The sequence below is a fragment of the Rattus rattus genome, chromosome X (assembly GCF_011064425.1).
Source record: "Rattus rattus isolate New Zealand chromosome X, Rrattus_CSIRO_v1, whole genome shotgun sequence".
Classification (NCBI taxonomy): Eukaryota; Metazoa; Chordata; class Mammalia; order Rodentia; family Muridae; genus Rattus; species Rattus rattus.
In genome coordinates, this window is record NC_046172.1 from 86,572,280 (window position 1) to 86,593,725 (window position 21,446).

The following is a 21,446-nucleotide window of genomic DNA, read 5'->3' on the forward strand; positions in this document are numbered from 1 at the left end:
GGGCTAATAGTCCTTATCCTTGGTGACCATACGTATTTTGTGATGATTTACCTCACTCAGGATGACCTTTTCCTAGTTCCATCCATTTTACCTGTAATTTCATGAAGTCATTGTTTTGATAGCTGAGTAGTGACCTTCCATTGGCCTTAAATACTTTTACATTTCTGTATCCATTCCTCTGATGAAAGGCATCTGGGTCCTTTCCAGCTTCTGGCTATTATAAATAAGGCTGCTATGAACATGTGTTCTTGTTATATGTTGTAGGCTTTTTGTATGATTATGGGCATTTCTTTGTTTAGGTTAGAGACATTTTCTTCTGTAATTTTGTTGAAGATATTTGCTGGCCCTTTAAATTGGGACTCTTCACACTTTTCTCTACCTATTATTCTTAGGTTTGACTTTCTCATTGTGTCCTGGATTTTCTGGATACTTTAGGTTAGGAACTTTTTGCTTTTTGTATTTTCTTTGACTAAATAATAATAATTATAAACTTATCATTATTTAAACTTTCACTTTTAATTTATTATACTTCAGCTCAGGCTCGGGTCAGCTACTTGCATTTCCTGCTGAAGCTCTAATGATAAGTAGCATAAATGGCTTCTCAGGCAATTAGCCAGAAAGATCAAGTCTTAACTCTTAACTCAGCAGTTCCTCTAGCTTTCTGTTCCTTGCACTGGCTATAAGAGTCCCAGTGGCTGACTTCTGATTTACTAGTATATAATTTTATATTTTCCTTCCTTGTCCAGAACCACCATTCTCAAATGTTATGTAAAACTTGTTTCTAACTTCAATAACTTTTTCCTTTCTTAAGATCCCAATATTTGGCACTAATTCATTTTCTAATACTTTCTTTAAGTTTCTTTCAAGACAAACATTAATCTGGAACTCTATTGTGCAGTTATTACATTGTTTTCAAGATGAGAACTACACAGCATGCTTTTACTGGGCCATTAAGGGCTGTGCTGTGCTGTGCCCCTCTCTATCAGTTTCCAATTTTTAAGAATCCTAACATCAAAAGACATTTAGTTTCACAGAGTTCACCAGAGCAGAAGGAGAAAAAAGTAGGAAAGTCAGATGTAATAGAATAATTATACCAGGCCAACTGAAGGCAGTCACACAGTAAATCTATACAGCCGTTGTCCAGGAGGGGGCTAAATTTGGGAAAAATGAGACAACCAGTTTTTAAAAGAGCTTCTGTGGAGCTACTGAGATGTCTCCATCCCTGGCCTACTGCGGGCCTTCTTATTTTCAGATGGCAGGTCCACTGGAGGATGTGACTCCTGCTCCTCAGGGGTCCCAGATGCCACCCTACTTTACAAGGGCTGCTGCAGGCTTCTGAGATATCTCCATCCCATTTCCTGCTGTAGTCCCTGTCATTATGTATGTTGTCCCAAAGCATCTCCTATGGTATCAACACCCTGATTCTCTCTTCTATTTCTTGTATTCTGTTGGTGATGCTTGTGTCTATGAGTCCTGGTCTCTTTCCTAGGTTTTCTATCTCAGGATTGTCTCCCTTTGTGCTTTCTTTATTATTTCCATTTCCATTTTTAAATCCTGGATGGTTTTGTTCGATTTTTTTCACCTGTTTGGTTGTGTTTTCCTGTAATTCCTTAAGGGAATTTTGTGTTTCCTCTTTAAGGGCTTCTCGTTTACTTGTGTTGTCCTGTATTTCTTTAAGGGAGCCGTTTATGTCCTTCTTAAAGTCCTCTATCATCATCTTAAGATGTGATATTAAATGCAAATCTTGCTTTTATGGAATGTTTGGTTATCCTCTGTTTGCTTTGGTGGGAGAACTGGGCTCTGATTATGCCAAGTCGTCTTGGCTTCTGTTCCTTAGGTTCCTGTGCTTGCCTCTAGCCATCAAGTTGTCTCTGGGCATAGCTTGCCTTTCTGTCTCTGTTGAGTGAGCACTCATCCTGTAAGGTCTATGTATCAGCACTCCTGTGGACCTGTTTTCTTTTCAGCCAGATCTGGAGTACAGAGATGTGGGACTGGGTAAGTTCTTGGCACAGGCAGAAACTGGAAGTGTCCTCTCCCAGAATGCTCCTGGTTTATGTGTCCTGAGGCTTCCAGTCCAGTCACTTGGAGCAGAAGAGTTGGTCTTACCTCTGCTCTTTGGTGTGCCAGTGCTCCTGGTGACTGGCTTTCATTTTTCAGTGCAGGCAGAAAGTAGAAGAGTCCTGCCCCTGTCTGCTCCTAGGTCCCTTTGCCTTGAGGGCATTAAGCAGACTCCTTTTGGGGCAGGATTGTGAACAAGTATTTGTCTCCTCTGAGCTCAGGATTGTCTGGACTTCTAGTCTAGCTCTTTCCTCTACTTAGATCTTTTCTTGGAAGCAATCAAGTCCTTTATTTTCTACAAGCCCTTGGCTTCCTATAATTCTATTTCCTTTTGATTTGTATCTTTTGCAAAGGAATGTGGTTTAATTTTGATGAAATGAGATTTACCAGAGTTCATGTTAGGTACTATATGATCAGTGTGCTATCTAAGAAAACTAACTAATTAGTTCAGTCTAGCTCAAACTAATAAAACTTTACTCCCAATTTTTCTTCCAAAAACTTAATTTATATCCCAGAGATCCATGTGTGTGTTAGGTAAGCTCTCTAGTACTGCTCTATAGTCTCAGCCCATTCATCTAAAATTACATTCATTCCAAGTTACATTTAGGTATTCTGTGACTTTTAAATTATTTTCATTAATTGTTTGAGAATTTTCTGCATATTTTTATCATATTTACTCTGGCTCCCCTAGCTTTTCCCAGGTCCACCTGCTTTTTCTATCCGCCTAACTTTGTGCATTGAAAAAAAGACATTATTTCCAATTTATGATGCTCAAACATTCTTGGATGTGTGGCCTACCATATGAGTGTGATCACCTTACCAGAAACTACACTCTTATAGCAAAGTGGTTCTTCCTCTCTTAGTAGTTATCCATTGCCATTAGCTCTTTGGCTAAAGGTGGGTCTTTGTGCCCAACTTCCCTTTCCATACTGGATTTTGGTCTGTCTTGGGCTTGCCTGTGTAGATCCTGTGCATGCTGTCATAACACAACCAGCAGGGCAGGTGCACATATGAAATTGTTTTGTTTCTGTGTGCTCATTCACCCGTTCTGGCTCCCATAGTCTCTCCATCTTCTCCCAGCTATAATCACTGAGCCTTGGGAGGAACATGTGTGGTGTATATGTTCCATTTAGGGCTAAATATTCCACAGTCTCTTATTGGCTATACCTTGGCCCCTTGAAGTTAGTTATACATTTGAGTTAAATTTTATAAGGTATAGAGTAGAATGTTTTTGTATTTGCATATAGGTATTTAACTAAACCACTTCAGTTTATTGAAATATGTACCATCTCTTCAGCTTTTCATTTGCCAGTGATATCACACTTTTGTAAAATACTATGTCTATATATGTGTGGGTTTATTTTTGGACTCAGTTCTGTTACTTTCATCTATTTATCTACTTATCTTGACTATCTGCACTACACTGATTTGCTTTCTGGAATTTGAGATGGTTTGAAACCAGAAAATCTGCTGGGGCTTCTACAGAAACATTTGAGAATTGGCAACCTTACAAAATTTAATCTTCACTGTATGTATTTATTTGTTATAACATCTTTCGGTAATGCTTTATTTGTCATGTAAGATTTTTTAATCATATTTTCCAATATTATATTTTTATTGTAAAACTTAGTATTTAATTGTTTATTGCTGGAATATAGAAAATACATTCCATTTTTCAAAATGTCTTGACTGTTCTGGAATTCACTGTGTAGACCAGCCTGGCCTCAAACTCACAGAGATCAGCCTGCCTTTGCCTCCTGAGTGCTGGGATTAAAGACATGTACAATCACGCCCGGTTTAGATTTAATGTTCTTGACAGGGGTTTCCTTTATATAACATAATAGCACAATTTTGAAAATGAGAGATGAACTAAACATTACAAAAATTAGTTTTTTGTTTCAGAAAAGAGAGCATTAGAAAGTAAAAATATGAAAAAGAAAAGGAAAACGAAAAGAAACTGCATATTGTTGAACCTTGTCCACCTATGCAGATCTCGCTATGAGACCTGGGATTTGAGGACCGTAAAGAACAAAGTGGACTACAGTTTAATGCTGCAGACAACTTTATTTTGGTTTCAGTGTACTTTATACACGAATGTAACAAAGAAAGCAATAATAAGAAAAATGTGATTAGAAAAACATGCAAAAGAAAAAGAATTTGGATAGATACTCCTCCAAAGAAGCTATAAAATTAACCACTAAGTGCCATACAATATCATCAACACCATAAGCCATAACAAAGATGCAAATCAAACCACTGAACAACATTTCACATTATTTGTTAACAGTCATCATCAAAAAGATGGTAAAATATTTATGGGTAATGGTGTTGAGAAACTGACCCTTATACATAATTATCAGGAATACAAATGAATACATACAGGCAGTTTTTCAAACAGTTAAAAAACAGAGTTATCATATAACCCAGTTTTGTTTAACACTTAAGAGAATAAAAATATATCTCACCACAAAAACAACTATATGTTTTTTCATATAACCATTGCCCATAATAGACAACAGATAAAAAGAATCCAAATGTTCACCAATTTATATAGGATAAGTACAATGTATCCTATTATTATTCAGATACAAAAATGAAGAGATTCATGTCACATATTTGAAAACATTATGCTAAGTATAGCGAACATGTGTGGTAATCATAAGACAACTTCTAGGAATCAGTTCTATCCTTTCACCACACGGGCTTTAGGCATAAAAATCAGGTTTTCAGGCTTAGCAGCAAGCACCTATACTTGCTGAGCCATCTTGCTGGCTTCTGATCTGTACTTTTTTTTAAAAAAAAAAAGTTATGGTATATTAATTATGTCTCAATTTTAAAATAATATAACATAATATCAATAGAAACAAATAGTTTTCCTTTGGACTTACTGCATATGATAAATGAATTCAGAATTCTTGTGTAGTATCCTTATTACATAGGTGTAGTAGCTATTCTTGGGTGTTGATTATATCAGAAATTAACTAAAAACTCAAGCTACTGGCATATCTGTGAGGAAATTTTAGTTAATTGGATCATTTGAAGTAGGAAAACCCACCTTGAATCCATATTATTTGAGGTGGGAAGGCCCAACTTTAATGTGGGCTATACCACCTTTTTGCAGCCTCTATATAGAGAATAAGAAAGAAAGAATTTTTTGCTTTTTATCTTTCTGTGACCACTTTCATTTCACCTACATCTTTGGGATTTGGATGTATACTGAAGGCCAGCTAAGAGATTCAACTTCATGGACTGAACAACTACTGGATTCTTGGAATTTCCATTGGGAGATAGCCATTGGTGGACTAGCAGGACCACACCCTGTAATCCATTCCAATAAATCTGTGTGTGTGTGTGTGTTTACATATATACTTATATGTGTGTATGTGTAAAACTATGCTTCTAAATATTTATATGTACAATATATGTGCATATGTATATATGTATACTTATGTTTTTATGTATTACAGATATATATAATAAATATGTAATGATTAATACAATAGGAATATATCTTTTGCCTTTTTCTATATTACCCTCATGAGAAGTAGGTTCAAGGAAATGGTAGAAATGATGATTCTTTGACTACTACATTCCTGGTGTAAACATATTCTTTATCTCTGAAACTGTAGTGTTGTTATTTTTTTGCCAGCATCTATGAAATGGTAGCTACTTTATTAATTATACATAGCATAACTTTTCATGACAAGAGCCATGTATTAGTCTCTACAAGAACATAATTGATAGAATGAATCTCTCTCTCTCTCTCTCTCTCTCTCTCTCTCTCTATATATATATATATATATATATGTATGTATGTATGTATACACACACACACACACACACACACACACACACATATATATATATATATATATATATATATATATATTAGTTTGGGTAACATATTGTGTAAGGTCATGACCATGCTTCATGTTAAAATTAATATTTTTCTACTGACTTTTTTACGAACATGAACACAGTATTTTAAAATGTTATTTTATTCAATATCTATAGTAAGTGGCTTTTAAAATTTCAGAATAAAAGCTTAAAGGATGAATAAATTATATATTACAACAAATCATCATCTACTATTCTATGTAGTTTTATTAATTAGGTCAAAAATTAGTTATAATAGTTTATTCCCTGTTTTGATTAAAGCACTCACAAAAAGCAACTTGGGGAGAAAAGTGTTTATTTGAAGTTCACTTTACTGTACACTGTGAAGAAAATCAAAACAGGTACTTAAGGCAGGAACTTGGACACAGGAACGTATACCGAGGTCATAGAAATGTTGCCTAGTGGCTTTCTTCCCATGGCTTTGCTCAGTCTGCTTTCTTTAAAGAATCTAGGACTACTTGCTATGGATGGTAATGACACAGTGGGCTGGGTTCTTCCACATCAATTGTTATTCAAGAAAATGCCCCCATAGACTTGCCCACAGGACAATCTGATCAAAGCCATTTCTCAACTGAGGTTTGCTTTTCCAAGGTGACTCTGCTCAAAATTGATAAAATAACGGGCCTGCGTGGCACTATTCTGGAATTAATATATTCCTTCACTTTTGTTGGGTTGCCATGGGTCTAACTGAATTTAGTCTTCAAAATTGTATTCCTTCCTTAGGAGTATTTAGCATTTTTTATTGTACTTGCCTATTTATTCTACTTATTTTCTTCCTGATCTCAAACTCATCAAGAGAAATGAATGTATTTCCATTGTTGCTGTACAATAGAACCTACACAAAGTGCTTGGGAAGAACTAGGTAGTCAGCACATGGTCAGAGATTTCTTTTATGGATGAGACCTTTACTTTAAAGGGTATGCTTGACTGTTTGTTTTGAGAAGTCTCACTGTAAAGAGCTGGCTGTCCTTGTTCTCACATATATCTGCCTGCCTCTGCCTTCTAAGTCCTGGGATTAAAGGCATATACCACCAGACCCAGCTGAATACGTACTATAAAATGGTAATTCACAAGCTGATTTTGCTTAGATCTAAATTTAAAATATATTATAGGAACATGGAAGTGGTCCAGGGGATAGCTGTGCAAGCTTGACTAACCAAGTTAATACTCAGAATCACAAAAATCCAGGTGCTGTTGTGTACATCTGTAAGCCTAACAATCCTAAGTTGAAATGAGTAAAGGGGGCAGGTAGATTGTTGTGAATTCTGGTGATGGCCAGCTGGCCCAAGTAAGAGAGACATAACCTTAAGAGGTAGACATTGACAACTGACTCAGAATATTGTTCTCTGACTTCTGCACGTGAACCATGGAATATGTACCCACAAAAACTAAGTTCATACTCAAATAGAAAAAGTGGAAAATTGCATCATTATATATATATATATATATATATATATATATATATATATTAGAGAGAGAGAATTTTTGTGTTAATGCACATGAAAATTCGAAGTAATAACTTTATATATTAATTAATTTCTGCCAAAATTCATGTTGAAGTCCTAAAGTTAGTATTTAAGAATATATCAATATTTAAAGATAGGCCTTTTAAAAGGTAATTAAATTAAAGTAAGGGGTTCAAATCCAATATCACCTGTGTTCTTATACAAAGAGAAAATTAAGATACACATACACACAAGACTCTGTGAAGATACAAGGAGAGACAAGTCATTTGGAAGTCAAGGACAGGTTTCAGAAGGAACCAATACTGCTAATATCTTGACCTTGGACTTTTACCCCTTAGAACTCTTAGAAAATAATTATTTGTTGTTCACCCTATGCCCTTCATAGAATGTTTTGTAGCAAATACAATAGCTACTAAACTAATAAAAAATCACTTCAAGGTTGTTTTGATAACGAGGAATTTTTAACAAAACATAAATCTTATGGTCTTATAGAAATATTAGTATATGTCCCAGAAAGTGTAACCCAGTGTTTCTTGTCTTTAGTGTTGTCTTTCCTTATAGAAATTTACCCATATTCTTAGAGTTCTTGGTCTCTGGTTTTCTTTTAAGTTTCATGACTTGTCCTTCCTTCCCTTTTCTCCTAATTTGCTTGTTTTACCTCTTTCATTTCCTTTCTCCTTCCCTCCTGCTCTTTCTCTTTTGTCATCTGTTTCTTCAAGTTTCTCAGCTCCTATATTACCAGTCAAAACAATTACAACTTGACAGCATACCTCCCGTTTATAACTCTTACATTTCCTAAAGAGCCTTCTAATTTCTATTAAATAGAGACCATACCATCTGCTTCTCATTCATTACTACCTTAATAGCACAATATATGGTTCAGAAATTTTATCTCAGAAAACAGTGAATAATAAACAGAATTAATATATCTGTGTAGAGAGGGCCTAGTTCTTCCCAAAATTTTATTATTCTTCATGATTCATTTTAAAGTAAGAATTAAATTAATTCTATCTCAGGAGAGGGCCTGCTATAATACTACTTTCAAAGAATACAATTGTTTTTATATCCCCTTTCCCCAGAGAAATTACAGGGATTAACTAAGAACATTCGCTTATTCTGAAATCAAAATGTAAGAAAGTTCAATAGCGTAATTCTAACATGATGTGCCCAACTTCAGAAGGTCATATAGATAGCTTCTTTGACACAATGGCAAAATACATTAGCCGATTTCTCAGAATTCTCACCCTAGTAGAGTATGTATATACATGCCATCAATTTAATGCGAGAGCAAAGCCCGGATTTCATAAAGACAGAAGATTAACTTACATAGTTCATGATGTACCTTCAAATAATGCATTTCTAAACTTATAGTTATGTACCCTTCTTTAAACATTTTTTCTTGCTTAACAATGGATTTCTTTTTTATTAATTTCCTCTTTTTAAAATAGAAAACAATGTTTTTCATAAAATATATCCTGATCATGGTTTCCCTCTCCTAGCTCCTCCCAGATTCTCTCCATCTCCACATTCATCCAACTTTATGCCATTTCTTTATCTTTATAAAACAAACAGGCATATTAAAATAAATTTTTATAAGATAAAAATTAAGTAAACATGGAAATTTTCATCTCTAGTATTATTAATGAAATGTAAAGCAAACACTTGGTAACTTTTGGTATGAGCCGTTCATTAGGAAAGGTGAGGAGTGTCAGATAACATGCTAAAAAATAAAAGTAAACTGCTGGGGGAATTCATGGCTGTGATTTTGTCATTACTGTTTTAATGACCACACCCAATCAACTAAATCAAGTGCTCATTTCTTTTTCATGGAGTTGGTCCTGTGTACTTTCTTTGTAACTTGGAACAACTTTAGAAGATAACTACTTCTTTTGGTCATATTTCAGTTTAAATGAAGCAAAACACATCATGTCAATCATATTCTTGCAAAACCTCCCTTCTTCCAAATCCTTGATTTTTCCTATTGTCTTCCTGCTAATTCTGGCAAGTTTAGGGTACTAATTATTTGACCCTATCAATTCCTAAGCCTGTAGGTCCATTTCACTCTATCCCAAGGTCACACATTGTACAACATTTCATACTTAGTATTCATTTTAATAAAAGCCCTATGTGATTCTCTTATGTCCAGGAACTGTTGGTGGAACACTGCTCTGAATTAGGATGTATAGCTGAAGGATGTTTGAGAATTCTCTCATGTGACATTCTCAGTCTTCCTTGTAAATATATGACTGTTTTCTTGCCCCAGTTTCATTCACATACTCATATACATCCTTCAATAACCCATATAAAGTAAGGCCCTTCATGTGATATCTTAGTACAAGTTAACAGACTGATCTCATTTTCAGTCAATGGGATATCTCATTTTTGCCTTTATGTGGTACTTAGCATATGCTGTAATGATGGACTACTTCTACCTCCTTAAAGTAGGAAGCTCCTTGAGGTTTTGCTTTTGTATTTTTCTGTATTTCTTGGACATTCATTGGGGAATATCACCCATACTCAGGATTTCGCCTTTTACCTGCATACTTGTCATCATCATATTTATAACATCCATATCTCTTCTGAACCTCAGATACATACTTCCATTTCTATTCTAAATACTTTCACCTGATTAATAAATATATCTCTTTTCTCAATGTTCAAAGCTAATATTAATATATAATAATAATTATATTAATTATATTAATTAATATAATTTGCTCTTGTATTCACAACCCCTATCCCAAGCCTCTTTTGTTTTAGAAAATGGCTCCTTTAGTCATTCAGTTGTTGAAATCATAGACAGAGCAGTCATTCTATATTTCTTTTATCTTTTTTCCATTATTCAAACCTGTCAGTTCTTCTGAGCTATATCCCAGATTTCTATTCTCTACCCTCTCCATAATATTATTTTATATGAAATCTAGTTTATTGAAAAGTATGGCAGTTCATGAAAGAACTAACATTAAATAAAGGCAAGAGGCAAATAATTACATGTATTGATTCTTCCAAAAATTACCCATGTTTGTTCCATTTTTCAAGATAATGATTATTGACATGGAAGTAGAGAGCAGTATTGCTAATTTATATCACAGTAAAGATATAATATGAAGAAAATTTAATAAATCAATAAATAAGTGTTACTAGAAACATGGGCAGAGAAACACATTTAAAACATCTTGAAGATACAAACAGATAAATTTAGAATCTAACAAGGGAAATAAGTTTAAGTGGACTATTCTAGATTATTAGAGATAAAAATACTACATGCTCATATTATTTGATCCTAATCAAATAAACAAGAATATTTTTAAGACACTTGAGCAATTTTATACACAGGATGGTTAGTGAGTATTAATTATTATGGTAAACGTATTTATTTAGTTGATTGGTTTTTTTTTTTGTTGTTGTTGTTTATTTTCTGAAACAAGGTCTAACGTAGTCCAATTGGCTGAAAATTCACTATGTAATTGAGGTTGGCTGGACTGGAACATCTGATTTTTTTTATATCCTGGATGCTAAGACTAGAATGGTTTTTAAAGGGATCATCTACTTGAGATTCTTATGGAAAGGAAAGTTTTGCCATAAAGAAAAACATCAACAAGTCAAACCTTATACAAATGAAATTCCTTCAAGTAGCAGGCCAGATTCTAGCCCCAGCAGGCAAGAGAATTTGTAGTTCTGAATTTATCAAGAAAGATACAGGAGTAAAGGCATTGTGTGGCAGGAGAGTCTGTGCATGGAGGGTGGCCTTGTTTTAAGAGTTGTGTCACTAAGGAGAGGCTTTGAGGTTTCAAAAATCTCACACCGGACCCAGACCTTGCTCTTTCTCTCTGTCTCTATCTTCAATGCCATGACTGCCTGTTTGCTGCTATGTTCCTTAAGGTGATAGTCATGGAATTACCCTCTGAAACTGTAAACTGGCTCCCAGTTAAATGCTTTCTTTTATGAATTACCCTGTTCATGGTATCTCTTCCCATCAATAAAACAGTGACTAAGATGGTGTACGGCAGGAGCTTTGGTCTGTATTACACTATGTTGTCCAGATTGCCTTCACGACATTAATATTAATGATAGCACCTAATGTCATTAATGGAGTCCTGTGCTTTGATTGATATGGCATAGTGTCCTCCCTATGAAACCACAGATTTGAAATGGGTTCTCTACACACACACACACACACACACACACACACACACACACACACACACACACACACCTTATATAATTATCCACACAGTTCAAACCAAAGGAAGGTATGTCTAGTATGATCCCATATTGGAAAAGGCTCCACAGCCTCTGCCTGAACTACTCTGTATTACATGCAACAGGCACTTGTTCCTTATTTTCCTTTGTACTGAATACTTGGAATGCCCCTAGCAATTGAGCAACTGATGGGGGGATGAAAAAACAGGAAAGGCCAGCTGTAGGGGACACATGTATAGAACAGGTGGGATCTGTTGGAGAAGCTACCACAACCTGGAAGCTCAGCATGTTTACTGTACTACATTCAGCTGAACAATAAATCAAGAGTATTACATAATAATAAAAGAAGGGAGGCAGAGTTGCTGAACAGGCTTAGCTAATTTTAGAGGAGCAGTCTCTGCAAGAGGAGTCTTCAGGTTGTAAAACATAATAGCAGAATGCTATGATATACATTTCTGCACACACACAAGTCAGATCACAGAAGGCTTTGCCATACCTTTTTTTAGCCACCCAGGGAAGGTTTTTCCTCCTCCCCATGGGCTGACATTGAGGTCCTTGACCTGCATGTCCATGTTAATAACATTTACTCAAGATTTTCTGTTCCCTATGTAGTATATTTTACCCTCCTGTGGCCAACGTTAGTCATGAGTAAAAACTATTTTTTGAAATTTTGATTTCTAGTGAAATGTTTGTGCTAAGTTCTGCAAGGTAAATAAGAAAGAAAAGAAGAAGATATTTTGACAAAAAGAATGACTAAATATATGAAAAATTGTTTAATAATACAAGTCAGTTAGAAAGTGCAGGATAAACCACAATGAGGCCTATGAGATTCTGAGTAACATAAAAAGGCTTGATTATAAGAAGTATGGAAAGAATGTAGGAGAATGGCTCCCAAACCCAGTGGGAGAGAGAGCTCATCACTCAGACTTGTGGGCAATTCTGAGACTGCAGGGCAGGAGAGACCTCCACTTCTGCCCACCTTTGCCCACGTCCATGGCCCAAGAGGAAACTGTATAGGGCCTCTGGGCACAGGAAGATAGGGGCATTCAAGCTGCAGGAGCCCTGTGGTCCAGACTGTGCCCAGATCTGAACGGACCCAGTCAAACAGCTCCCTGCACCCAAATCCCATGGGAGGGAGAGCTAGACCTTCAGAGGGGCAGACACGCCTGGGAAACCAGAGGGGACTACTCTCTGCCAACATTTCTGTTAAGGGTCACATTTCTGACTCTAGAGGAAAACACCTAACGCCATCTGGGAACCGAGTGCACTGGGGCCCCAGGAAAAGGCCGAGCAGGGTCTTCTGGTTGCTGCCCTCACTGAGAGCTGAAAAACAAAACAAAACAAAACAAAACAAAACAAAACACATCAACGTAATCTACTATGTAAAAACAAACCGAATAACAAAAAACCCAGGATAGCCAAAACTATCCTCAACAATAAAAGGACTTCAGGGGGAATCACTTGTCCCGAACTCAAGCAGTATTACAGAGCAATAGTGATAAAACTGCATGGTATTGGCAGGTAAGAGACAGACAGATAGACCAATGGAATAGAATTGAAGACCCAGAAATGAACCCACACACCTATGGTCACTTGATTTTTGACAAAGGAGCCAAAACCATCCAATGGAAAAAAGATAGCATTTTCAGCAAATGGTGCTGGTTCAACTGGAGGTCAGCATGTAGAAGAATGCAGATCAATCCATTCTTTTCATCCTGTACAAAGCTTAATTCCAAGTGGATCAATGACCTACACATCGAACCAGATACACTTAAACTAATAGAAGAAATAATAATAAAATAATAAAAGCAAAAGAATCTTGAACACATGGGCACTGGAGAAAATTTCCTGAACAAAACACCAATGGCTTATGCTCTAAGATCAAGAATCAACAAAGGGAATCTCATAAAACTATAAAGCTTCTGTAAGGCAAAGGACACTGATGTTAGGACAAAACGGCAACCAACAGATTGGGAAAAGATCTTTACCAATCCTACACCTGATGGAGGGTTTATATCTAACATATACAAAGAATTCATGAAGATAGATTGCAGGGAGACAAATAACCCTATTAAAAATGGGCTTCAGAGCTAAACAAAGAATTCAGAGATGAGGAACATCAAATGGCTGAGAAGCACCTAAAGAAATGTGCAACATCTTTAGTCATAAGGAAAATACAAATCAAAACAACCCTGAGATTTCACCTCACACCAGTGAGAATGACTAAGATCAAAAACTCAGGTGACAGCAAATGCTGGCGAGGATGTGGAGAAAGAGGAACACTCCTCCATTGTTGGTGGAATTGCAGACTGGTACAACCATTCTGGAAATCAGCCTGGAGGTTCCTCAGAAAACTGGACAGTGAACTACCTGAGGACCCAGCTATACCTCTCTTTGGGCATATACCCAAAAGATGCCCCAACATATAAAAAAGACACGTGCTCCACTCATGTTCATAGCAGCCTTATTTATAATAGCCAGAAGCTGGAAAGAACCCAGATGCCCTTCAACAGAGGAATGGATACAGAAAATGTGGTACATCTATACAATGGAATTCTACACTGCTATCAAAAACAATGACCTTATGAAATTCATAGGCAAATGGATGGAACTGGAAAATATCATCCTGAGTGAGGTAACCCAATCACAGAAAAACACACATGGTATGTTCTCATTGATAAGTGGATATTAGCCCAAATGTTCAAATTACCCTAAATGCAAAGAACACATGAAACTCAAGAAGGATGACCAAAATGTGAATGCTTCACTCCTTCTTTAAAAGGGGAACAAGAATACCCTTTGGGAGGGAATAGGAGGCAAAAGTTTAGAACAGAGGCAGAAGGAACACCCATTCAGAGCCTGCCCCACATGTGGCCCATACATATACAGCCACCAAACTAGATAAGATAGATGAAGCAAAGAAGTGCAGGCTGACAGGAACCAGATGTAGATCTCTCCTGAGAGACACAGCCAGAATAAGGCAAATACTTAGGTGAATGCCAGCAGCAAACCACTGAACTGAGAATAGGACCTCCGTTGAAGGAATCAGAGAAAGGATTGAAAGAGCTGAAAGGGCTTGAGACCCCATATGAACAACAATGCCAACCAACCAGAGCTTCCAGGGGCTGAGCCACTACCCAAAGACTATACATGGACTGACCCTGGACTCTGACCTCATAGGTAGCAATGAATAGCCTAGTAAGGGCACCAGTGGAAGGGGTAGCCCTTGGTCCTGCCAAGGCTGGACTCCTATTGAATGGGATTCTTGGTGGGGGAGGGCGGTAATGGGGGAAGAATGGGGAGAGGAATACCCATGCAGAAGTGGAGGGGGAGAGGGTAGGGGGATGTTGGCCCGGAAACGGGGAAAGGGAATAACATTTGAAATGTAAATAAGAAATACCCAATTTGATTGCAGACTGGTACAACCATTCTGGAAATCAGTCTGGAGGTTCCTCAGAAAATTGGACATTGAACTATCTGAGGACCCAGCTATACCTCTCTTAGGCATATACCCAAAAGATGCCCCAACATATAAAAAAGACACGTGCTCCACTATGTTCATAGCAGCCTTATTTATAATAGCCAGAAGCTGGAAAGAACCCAGATGTCCTTCAACAGAGGAATGGATTACAGAAAATGTGGTACATCTACACAATGGAATATTACTCAGCTATCAAAAAAAAACAATGACTTTAAGGAAATTATAGGCAAATGGATGGATCTGAAAATATCATCCTGAGTGAGGTAACCTAATCACAGAAGAACACACATGGTATGCACTCATTGATAAGTGGCTATTAGCCCTAATGCTTGAATTGCCCTAGATGCACAGAACACATGAAACTCAAGAGATGATCAAAATGCGAATGCTTTACTCCCTTTTTAGAAGGGGGGAAGAATACCCCTTGGCAGGGATAGGGAGGCAAAGATTAAAACAGAGGCAGAAGGAACACCCATTCCGAGCCTGCTCCACATGTGACTGATACATATACCGCCACCTAATTAGACAAGATGATGAAGCAAAGAAGTGCAGGCCAACAGCATCCGGATGTAGATCTCTCCTGAGAGACAGAGCAAGAATACAGCAAATACATAGGCAAATGCCAGCAGCAAACCACTGAACTGAGAACGGGACCCCCGTTGAAGGAATCAGAGAAAGGACTGAAAGGGCTTGAAGGGGTTTGAGATCCCATATGAAGAACAATGCCAACCAACCTGAACTTCCAGGGACTAAGCCACTACCCAAAGACTATACATGGACTGACCCTGGGCTTCAACCTCATAGGTAGCAAATGAATAGCCTAGTAAGAGCACCAGTGGAAGGGGGAAGCCCTTGTCCCAAAAGACTGAACCCTGAGTGAACGTAATTGTTGGGGGGAGGGGCGGTAATGGGGAGGATGGGGGAACACCCATAGAAGGGGAGGAGGGGTTAGGGGGATGTTGGCCTGGAACCGGGAAAGGAATAACATTCAAATGTAAACAAGAAATACTCAAGTTAATTAAAGAAAAAAAAAAAAAGAATACACATGGACAGACCCATGGCTCCAGCTGCATATGTAGAAAAGGATGGCCTTATTAGGCACCAATAGGAGGAAAAGTCCTTTTTCCTGTGAAGGCTCATTTACCTTGGTTGGGAAATGCCAGGATGTTAAGGTGGGAGTGGGTGGTTGGGGGGGGACACCCTTATAGAAGCAGGGGGAGGGGAGGATGAGATAGGAGGATTCTGGAGAGGAAATCTGGAAAGGGGATAACATTTGAAATTTAAATAAAAATATCCAATAAAAAAAAAACAACAACAACAAAAAGAAATACCCAATTTAATAAAGATTGGGGAAAAAGGAACATAAAAAAGAATGTAGGAGAATGAAGCTTTTACATAGTATTTATATTAAAATAGTTTGTCAAGTTTCTTAACAAGTTAGAAATATGATCAGCATACAATCAAATTATTATTCCTGTATGGACTTACCAATGAGAAATAAAGTTCGTGATAATACAAAAACTTTTCCAAAAATATCTTTAGTCCTTCAATGTACAATGATGTAGCACCCCAACTGAAAGAACTGTGGATCTACAGGATAATATGAATGAATCTCAAAACAAATATGTCAAGGGAAAGAAGTGAGATCAAAATCCAATTGTATGTAAGTTTACATCAATTTAAAACTATAGGAATGCAAGTGAATCTGAAAGAAACAGTAAATTCAATGGTTCAGAGTAAGATAGGATGGCCAACGAAAGTAGTTTTCTAGGATCTGGAGATAAAACTCTGGTAGAATGTGTGCCTTGGACATGTAAGGCCCACAGTTCAATCTAAGCACCTAAGAAAAAAGAGCAAAAGCAGAAAAAATAAAACAAAATAACAACAGCAATGAAAACACGTGGCGATGGATTTTCTTCATTACTTGGATCTTAGTGGTCATTTCAGGGGTGTATACATACTTTAAGACATCATATTTTAAAGTACATGCAATTTGCTATATTTTCAATTATGTCAAATGTAAAATAGTAAACACTACATATATACATATGACTCAATTCCATGTTCTCAGTGGTGTTCCTAACAATAAAAAAAAAAAAACCTGTCTTTTTCAAGCAACAGAACAAATATAGAGTTCCCAGGAAGTGAACACAGTACAGAATCGCTGGACATCAGAATCTAACTTCTAGTTCTGAAGCACTCTTGACAAGACACTCACTATTTTTGTTGCTGGATGATAGGTACATAAAATTTTTTTATTACAAAAAGTCTTATTAACATTTGAGTCATTAGCTTATATGAACTAAAACTAAAATTATTTAAAAGTGTTTGTGTACTGTGAGTGAAAATAAAGGAAATGGAAGTAAGAGGAACAGCTATTATTTGCTCCTTAAATTTGTACCTTGTTTGTGTTATTGCTTAACTAAAAATACAAAAGAAGTGTTCATAAGCAAACATCAGACACATAATTATGCTCTTAGGTTTTATAATTCAGTTAATGATTAATGCAGTACATTTAGCCATTTTCATAATTGTTCACTTTTAAAAACCTGAAGTATGAAAGTGTTTAGACTTATTATAACTTTTTCAGTTTGTGTTAAATAAAGGATTTCTAAATTTGGAAATTATAAGCACTCAGATATTTGAAAGCTATTAAATTTTTATTTCAGAATATATAATTTAGATACAGCTTGATGAGTTCAAAAGCCTTGTTGACAAGCTACTTGTACATATTATGCATCAAATATCTTGTTCTTCTATTTCAGAGATATTTTATTATATGCTATGTAGCTATTATCCCCATTTGCATAATTAAAAGAAAAATATCTAGAATAGGAGAGAATCAAGGACAAGAAAAATAATGTCTTTCTTTTTCTTCCCCTCATCGTTTTATTTTTGAGGAATCCTTTTCATCAACATGAGAGTTTATTTTCCTATATCTTAACATTTATAAATTGGAGAAGATTCAGTTGATGAAAATGGTACCCTACTCTAACCAAGTAAAAAATTAGTTACTAATACCCAAAGAACAAAGAACATAGGGATTCCTGTAGTAGATCAAATCAATGTATCTTCTATGGGATAGATTCGTGGAAGAATCCTGTGCTTTATCTTCAATGAAACAACCTCAAAATAGTATTAAAAAGAACAGCTTCACTATCCTAAAACATTCTTAATATATATCGTCAGGAATCTTTTGTCACTGAATTTACCTAACACTTTCTTTGATGCAGTATAGTAGGAGCTATGCACCAGAATACTCAGGGCACACACTACAAAAAAATAAAGAGTTTATTTTGAAGAACTAATATTTTGGGGTGTTTGTCTCATGGACTATAAAATGTAGAAAATAAAAATAGCTCCTTCACAAGTTCACTGTGCATATTCAATGAGAAATTTTAAGTAAATCACTTAGCATAGAGCCTGTCATTCAATTTACAACATGTATGTTATGGTTTGTATATTGTTGGCCCAAGGAGTGGCCTTATTAGAAGGTGTGGCCCTGCTGGAGTATGTGTGCCCTTGTTGGAACAGCTGTGTCACTGTGGGTGTGGGCTATAAAACCCTTATCCTAGCTGCCTGGAAGTCAATCTTCCACTAGCAGCCTTCAGATGAAGATGTAGAACTCTCAGTTCTACCTACACCATGCCTTCCTGGATGTTGCCATGTTCCTGCCTTGATGATAATGGACTGAACCTCTGAACCTGTAAGCCATCCTAAATTAAATGCTATCCTTATAAGAGTTGCCTTGGTTGTGATGTCTGTTCACAGCAGTAACACCCTAACTAAGACAATGTATATGTTTGAATTTTGTGTTTTCAACCTACATATTTTCTAGGTGTTTATAATTTATAATGTCAGCCCAATTCCACTAATTAGAGCAGCAATGAATCTAAAAGGGTAATATAGTCATGAAATACATGGTATGTCTTTATTCAAAAGGTTGTTAGCCTCTGTTAGGATTTGGAATTATTTTGTCCTCCATAGGCTCATGTGTTTGAACAGAGAGTCCCAATCTGGTAGTTGTGATTTGAGAGGTTATAGAACCTTTTGGAAGTGAGGCCCAGTTGGAAAAATTGGGTTACTAGGGAGTAAGCCTTGAGAGTTATAATCCACTCCCTTAGCCTCACTCTCCCTGACACAGGCAAGAGCTTCTCCCTGCACCATTCTGTCCTCCATATGACAGATTATACCTTATCCAACAATGAGTCCAAATCAATCCTTCCTCTTTAAGTTGCTTTCTCTTCTCTCATAAAGATGAGAAAAGTAATCAGTATAGTCTACTTACTTCTTCCTATGTAAAGCATATGTAAGTATAGCTTTATAGAAGGAGAGAGCCTTCTGCTGACTTTCAGTCCTCTGTTACCAGATATTTGGCAGTCACATCTAGATTCCTAGATGATACTGAAGAAACTGGAGCCCCTCAGGTTTCTTAGCCTCACTAATGAAATAATTTAACACACTGAGAAGCTGGAGAATTATTTTATGGGAGTTAAAAAGGCAGACACCCAGAGTGGGTAAGGTGTAACTCTGGTAGCTTCCTGGAGAAGGAGAATGGAGAAAAAGGAGGTGACACATTGCTTTAGACAATGAGGAAGAAGGGCCAAGAGAGGAAGGGGAGAGGTTAGGAGGAAGAGATAGGGAGGAGAGAGGAAAGAGTGTGTGTTTGTGTGTGTGTGTGTGTGTGTGTGTGTGTGTGTGTGTGTGTGTGAGAGAGAGAGAGAGAGAGAGAGAGAGAGAGAGAGAGAGAGAGAGAGAGAGTACTTTCGGGTCTGAAATCAGAATAAAGGATAAAAGGAACTCGGTGGTTGTCAGGAATGTGCTAGAAGTAGGGAAAGGGTTGGAGGCCGAGAGAAACCTGAGTAGGCAGGAATCATGAGAAGTAAAAGTATAGTATTCATTAAAGGAATAATTATTCCACTTTCGCTTGGTTGAAATTCTGCTTTCTTTCCTGGGGTGGCCCCACCTACCATCCTGAGGGGTGGTTTCTTGGCCAGGACCTTGGCACCCCTAATTAACTCTTAAGGAAGGAAACGAATCTATTCTCCACCTAGAAGTAGTCTATTATTTTGTTTTAAGATTTCTTTTTATTATTTTTAATTATGTGTACACGTGTGCATCTGCATGTGATGTACACGTGAATGCAGGTGGCTGAGTATGTCAGATCCCCAAGACTGGAGCTGAAACTAGAGATGTTTCTGATCTGCTGTGTATGCATGTTGGGAAACGAACTCAGGTCCTTTGAAGAGCACCAAGTGTTTTTAGGCACAGACCACAGAGCCAGCCCTCCAGCCCTCCAGCTTCCAAGGTTCCATTCTCTACAATAATACAACCATTAAAACCCCACCTCTTCACTGACTTTGGGTAAAAGTCTGATTTCAGGCTGGGTGCTTTTGTTCACTTGTGGAATACATTTAGTGAAGACTCTAAAGCTAATTTGGATTCTTAGTATAGCAAAGCCATTGAACGGAAGGAGCATAACTCCCTCAAGCTTTATACTATGGTTAGAGAAGCTGTTTAGAGCAGTTTCTCAAACAGGTCTAACAGTCAAAAAAATCACCTGCATCGTTTGTCAAACAAGTGGACTCTGAAACTTGGTACATTTCGAATGAGGTTCAGGAATGTGAAGGTTTAATGAGCACCCAAGGGATTCCTAAGTGCTCACAAGTTTGGAAACTACTGGTGAGGTTAGGAGCCCAGACTTTGGAATGATACTGTGTATCAGTTCAGATTCAAGCTTCACCCCTTAGGGATAGGTGATCACAGAGTTAATTAATCACCTTCAACCTCTGTGTCCATCTCCATAAAATGCCCAATGATTAAATTAATCAAGGTATTAAAGACGTGTCTCACAATGAACACTGTGTGTGTGTAATATATATTTATAATATACACATATTATATATGTAGATATTATGTAATATATATGCACATATTTTATACACACACACACACACACACACACAGAGTAAATCTTTAAAAAAATAAGACAAAAAGGTGTACAGCACCATGCCAGGCTAACATTCTAGAACTTTTTGCTTGTTCTCTGACATGAATGAAGTTAGCTGTTGTGGGTCACATATTTTTGTAATTATGCCTTATGTCTTAGTCAGGGGATTCCTACCCAAAGCATCATGACCAAGAAGCAAGTTGGGGAGGAAAGGGTTGTTTCAGCATTTACTTCCACGTTGCTGTTCATCACCAAAGAAAGTCAGGAGTGGAACCCAGCAGGTCAGAAAGCAGGAGCTGATGTAGAGGCCATGGAGGATGTTACTTACTAGCTTGCCTCCCTTGGCTTCCCCAGCTTCTCTCTTATAGAACCCAAAGCTACCAGCCCAGGG